The sequence below is a fragment of the Arachis hypogaea genome, chromosome 12, assembly GCF_003086295.3.
Source record: "Arachis hypogaea cultivar Tifrunner chromosome 12, arahy.Tifrunner.gnm2.J5K5, whole genome shotgun sequence".
In the NCBI taxonomy this organism is placed as follows: Eukaryota; Viridiplantae; Streptophyta; class Magnoliopsida; order Fabales; family Fabaceae; genus Arachis; species Arachis hypogaea.
This window is the reverse complement of record NC_092047.1, coordinates 16,705,340-16,711,339: the sequence shown is the minus strand read 5'-3', so window position 1 is coordinate 16,711,339 and position 6,000 is coordinate 16,705,340. Positions and strand designations below refer to the sequence as shown.

Genomic DNA, 6,000 nt, shown 5'->3' with positions numbered 1-6,000 from the left:
AGATCAGAGACTATAGTTGCTAAGTCAGAGTGGCTCTGCTTAGAATCCTCTGTCTGTTGCTGAGAAGATGATGGAAAAGGCTTGCTATTGCTAAACCTGCTTCTTCCACCATTACTGTTGTTGAAACCTTGTTGAGGTCTCTGTTGATTCTTCCATGAGAGATTTAGATGATTTCTCCATGAAGGATTATAGGTGTTTCCATAGGGTTCTCCCATGTAATTCACCTCTTCCATTGCTGGGTTCTCAGGATCATAAGCTTCTTTTTCAAATGAAACTTCTTTGGTACTGCCGGTTGCTGCTTGCATTCCAGACAGACTCTTGAAAAATCATATTGACTTGTTGAGTCAATATTTTGTTCTGAGCCAGTATGGCATTCAGAGTATCAATCTCAAGAACTCCTTTCTTCTGACTTGTCCCATTATTCACAGGGTTCCTTTCAGAAGTGTACATGAATTGGTTATTTGCAACCATTTCAATGAGTTCCTGAGCTTCTGCAGGCGTCTTCTTCAGATGAAGAGATCCTCCAGCAGAGATATCCAATGACATATTGGATAGTTCAAACAGACCATCATAGAATATACCTATGATGCTCCATTCTGAAAGCATGTCAGAAGGGCACCTTCTGATCAATTGCTTGTATCTTTCCCAAGCTTCATAGAGGGATTCTCCTTCCTTCTGTCTGAAGGTTTGGACTTCCACTCTAAGCTTGCTCAATTTTTGAGGTGGAAAGAACTTTGCCAAGAAGGCATTGACTAGCTTTTCCCAAGAGTTCAGGCTTTCTTTAGGTTGTGAGTCCAACCATGTCCTAGCTCTGTCTCTTACAGCAAAAGGGAAGAGCATAAGTCTGTAGACTTCAGGGTCAACCCCATTGGTCTTAACAGTGTCACAGATTTGCAAGAATTCAGCTAAGAACTGATGAGGATCTTCCAATGGAAGTCCATGAAACTTGCAATTCTGTTGCATTAGAGAAACTAATTGAGGCTTAAGCTCAAAGTTGTTTGCTCCAATGGCAGGGATTGAGATGCTTCTCCCATAGAAGTCGGGAGTAGGTGCAGTAAAGTCACCCAGCACCTTCCTTGCATTGTTGTTTTTGGCTGCCATTGCTTCTTCTTTGAAAAGCTCTGTTAGGCCCTCTAGAGAGAATTGTGCTTTAGCTTCTCTTAGTTTTCTCTTCAAGGTCCTTTCAGGTTTAGGATCAGCTTGAAAAAGAATGCCTTTGTCTTTGCTCCTGCTCATATGAAAGAGAAGAGAACAAGAAAGTATGGAATCCTCTATGTCACAGTATAGAGATTCCTTGAGGTGTCAGAGGAAAAGAAGAATAGAAGGAGAAGGTAGATAGAAGAGAATTCGAACTTATCAAGAAGGATAGAGTTCGAATTGCACCTTGAGGAGGAGTGTTAGTCCCTTAAATAGAAGGATGTGAGAAGAGGGGAAGAATTTTCCAAATTAATAGTAAAAGATTTTGAAATAATTAAAAGAAATTTTGAAAATTTGGTAAAGGTTTTTCGAAAATTAAGATTGGGAAAGAAATTAAGTGATTTTTGAAAAAGATTTTGAAATTAGAAATAAAAAAGATATGATTGAAACTTAATTTTGAAAAAGATGTGATTAAAAAGATATGATTGAGAAGATATGATTGAAAATCAAATTAAAAAGAGAAAGTTTTAAAATTAAAATTGATTACTTGACTAACAAGAAATTAGAAGATATGATTCTAGAATTAAAACTTTTGATCCTTTCTTAATAGGCAAGTAACAACTAGAAAATTTTGAATTAAATTATTAATTGTAGTAAGGATTTTCAAAAATAGTAATAAATAAAAAATTGAAAAGAAATTGATTTTGAAAAGATATGATTGAAAAGATATGATTTGAAAAAAAATTTGACTTTGAAAAATTATGAAAATTTGAAAAAGATTTGAATTAAAAACAAAATCTTCCCTCTAGTGCCTTCCTGGCGTTAAACGCCCAGAATGGTATCCATTCTGGCGTTTAACGCTCAAAATCCTACCTTTTTGGGCGTTTAACGCTAGCCAGGTACCCTAGCTGGCGTTTAAACGCTAGTTTTCCTTCTTTACTGGGCGTTTTGAACGCCCAGCTTTTTCTGTGTAATTCCTCTGCTGAATATTCTGAATCTTCAATTCTCTGTGTTATTGACTTGAAAAGACACAATTAAAATATTTTTTTTGAATTTTTAAATGATGAGAAACAATAATAAAAGAATGCAACTAAGATCAAATAAACAATGCATGCAAGACACCAAACTTAGAAGTTTGTATACTACGGACTATAACAATTTGAAAATGCATATAAGAAACAACAAAAGACACAAAATAAGAGAGATTAAAGATCAGAGCACTGAAGTCATCAAGAACAACTTGAAGATCAATGAAGAACATAATGCATATATTCGAAAAATGCAAGAAGAATAAAAACATGCAATTGACACCAAACTTAAAAATTGATACTAGACTCAATCAAGAAACATAAAATATTTTTTATTTTTATGGTTTTATAGAAATTTTTTGTGATTTTTCGAAAATTGAGTGGAGAAGAAAGGGATTCAAAATTTTTAATAAGAGTTCCAGGAATCATTGCAATGCTAGTCTAAGACTCCGGTCCATGAATTAGACATGGCTTACTAGCCAGCCAAGCTTTCAATGAAAGCTCCGGTCCAAAACACTAGACATGGCCAATGGCCAGCTAAGCTTTAGCAGATCATTGCTAACAACAGCAAAATTGATAGAAATCAACAAGCTCTTGTGATGATAAGTTGAAACCTCGGTCCAATAAGATTAGACATGGCTTCATAGCCAGTCAGACTTCAACAGATCATCATGAAACTCTAGAATTCATTCTTAAAAATTCTGAAGAACAAAATAATTTTTTTTTTGTATTTCAAAATTTTTTTTTCGAAAATAAAAAGTAAAATTACCTAATCTAAGCAACAAGATGAACCGTCAGTTGTCCAAACTCGAACAATCGCCGGCAATGGCGCCAAAAACTTGGTGCACGAAATTGTGATCATCAACAATGGCGCCAAAGGACTTGGAGCTCTTAAACATGAATCACACTTTGTCACAATTCCGCACAACTAACCAGCAAGTGCACTGGGTCGTCCAAGTAATAAACCTTACGTGAGTAAGGGTCGATCCCATGGAGACTGTCGGCTTGAAGCAAGCTATGGTCACCTTGTAAATCTCAGTCAGGCGAATTCAGATGGTGGTGGAGAATTGATAATTAAAAGATAAATAAAACATAAAATAAAGATAGAGATACTTATGTAATTCTTTGGTTGGAATTTCAGATAAGCGTATGAAGATGCTTTGTTCCTCCTGAACCTCTGCTTTCCTATTGCCTTCTTCCAATCATTCATACTCCTTTCCATGGCAAGCTTTATGTTGGGCATCACCGTTGTCAATGGCTACTTCCCGTCCTCTCAGTGAAAATGTTCTACGCACGCTGTCACCGCACGGCTAATCATCTGTTGGTTCTCGATCATGTTGGAATAGGATCCATTGATCCTTTTGCGTCTGTCACACGCCCAACAATCACGAGTTTGAAGTTCATCACAGTCATCCCTTCCCAGATCCTACTCAGAATACCACAGACAAGGTTTAGACGTTCCGGATCTCAGGAATGGCCGCCAATAATTCTAGCCTTTACCACGAAGGTTCTAATCTTAGATTAGAAACCCAAGAGATACACATTCAAACTTGTTTGCATGTAGAACGGAAGTGGTTGTCAGTCACGCGTTCATAGGTGAGAATGGTGAAGAGTGTCACATAATCATCACATTCATCATGTTCTTGGGTGCGAATGAATATCTTGGAGAAGAAATAGACTTGAGTTGAATAGAAAAACAATAGTACTTTGTATTAATTCATGATGAATAGCAGAGCTCCACACCTTAATCTATGGTGTGTAGAAACTCCACCGTTGAAAATACAAAAGTGATAATGGTGTAAGCATGGCTGAATGGCCAGCCTCCAAGGTCTAGGGACTAAATGTCCAAAGATTTTAAAATACAATAGCAAAAGGTCCTATTTATAGAGAACTAGTAGCCTAGGGTTTACAGAAATAAGTAATTAATGCAGAAATCTTCTTCCGGGCCCACTTGGTGTGTGCTTGGACTGAGCGTTGAAGCTTCCATGTGTAGAGAATTTTCTTGGAGTTAAACGCCAGCTTTTGTGCCAGTTTGGGCGTTTAACTCCAGCTTTTATACCAGTTCCGGCGTTAAACACCAGAATTCTTAAGCTGACTTGGAACGCCTGTTTGGGCCATCAAATATCGAGCAAAATATGGACTATTATATATTGCTGGAAAGCCCAGGATGTCTACTTTCCAACGCAATTAAGAGCATGCCAATTGGGCTTTTGTAGCTCCATAAAATCCACTTCGAATGCAGGGAGGTCAGAATCCAACAGCATCTGCAGTCCTTTTTCTGCCTCTGAATCAGATTTTTGCTCAGGTCCCTCAATTTCAGCTAGAAAATACCTGAAATCACAGAAAAACACACAAACTCATAGTAAAGTCCAGAAGAGTGATTTTTATTTAAAAACTAATAAAAATATAATAAAACTAATTAAAATATACTAAAAACATACTAAAAACAATGCCAAAAAGCTTATAAATTATCCGCTCATCAGCAGTCATCAAATATCTACAAAAGCTTAATATCATTTACCTTTTTTCGCAGGTGTACACGGGTTTCTCCCCCTTGCTCGTTCACATCCGTGTCCATTCTCAAATAATCAAAACTTGGGGGGAAGGCACATAGTGTGTTTCAACGTATGGGTGGCTCCTTCCCTTCTCTTTCTTGAATGAAATAAGACGGGAGTCAGTAAAGCCGATACCATATTGACAGAGCGATAATCGTTTGAGCCCGATAGTGTATATTTGTATTTGTCTGCCGAGTTTGTTTACAAGCAAATTAAACTTTATTCGAGTCACTTTGTTATCACGATTGGCTTTCTTCCCGCTGGGAAAACACTGAAAAGAAGGGAGAAGGTTAGATAATGATTCAACCATCATTAAAGAATGGAAAGTTGAGAAAGAATGTTAGAAACTTAAAGTCATGACAGCTTCCTAACACGAAAAGAAAACACAAGAACTTACAATACTACACACCTGCGAAACAACAACCTACCCAATCTATTAACGAAATAAACAGTAACATTAAATTGGATGAGTTTCTTTCCAACAAAAAGAATATGCTGAATAAATGCAACTTGATATGGCCAGCGAAGTCAAAAACCAAAATCATGTGTACAGCATCTGATGCTTGGAAATTGATAAGGTAGGACAACTGAAAGAAGATATCATGAAGATGTATGTACCTTTCCAACGAAAATTCGCTTCTCATCTTCCCACAACTCCGTAACGACCTTCATTCAAACAAACGCTAAAATCTTCTGTCTTGCTCCATTTTACTTTTATTCCATCCCGTCCTGGTACGTCCGACGATATTCAAGTTTTCAAATTCCCTTTCGATATTCTTTTATGAAAATCTATGCGACCTATTGTGTTCGGCAACACGTGCTCGTTTAATTATTTACAAGTGACTAAGAAAACTGAATAGCCTATTAGTAGTATTCGTTCTGTCGACATATTGCTAACATTTTCTTATGAATAGGAATGAATGAAATTGAAATGGATCCTGAGTATTGTGTCTTGTTATAGGATTCTACTAAACAGAATTACGTTTGAGAAAAAATGTCTGACTTTATAACAATTTCATACGCAAAAATAATTAGGAATATTAAGAACCGATTCCTGATAAGGAGGAGGATGAGGAGGCAAGATGGAGATGCGTCATGAAATTCGGAGATGCAACTCTATTTTAAGTTGCTCTTTGCGTGATTCCGTGTGGACAGAGACCAAACATAAGAATTTGGACGGACCGGTTTCCTTGGTGCGGCTGCCTTGGAAGGACATGTACACCAACAATGAAAAGTACCTATAGTTAGATATAATAGTCCAATTAATAAAAAAAACTGTC

At 36.9% G+C, this 6,000-nt stretch overlaps 1 non-coding gene across 1 annotated transcript; it reads left to right on the top strand.

The window, feature by feature from the left end:
• Nucleotides 1-600: 600 nt before the first annotated feature.
• LOC112731454 (small nucleolar RNA R71) lies at nt 601-708 on the top strand. Its single transcript, XR_003167230.1, has one exon. It is a non-coding gene; the product is annotated as a small nucleolar RNA R71 (small nucleolar RNA).
• Nucleotides 709-6,000: the final 5,292 nt, after the last annotated feature.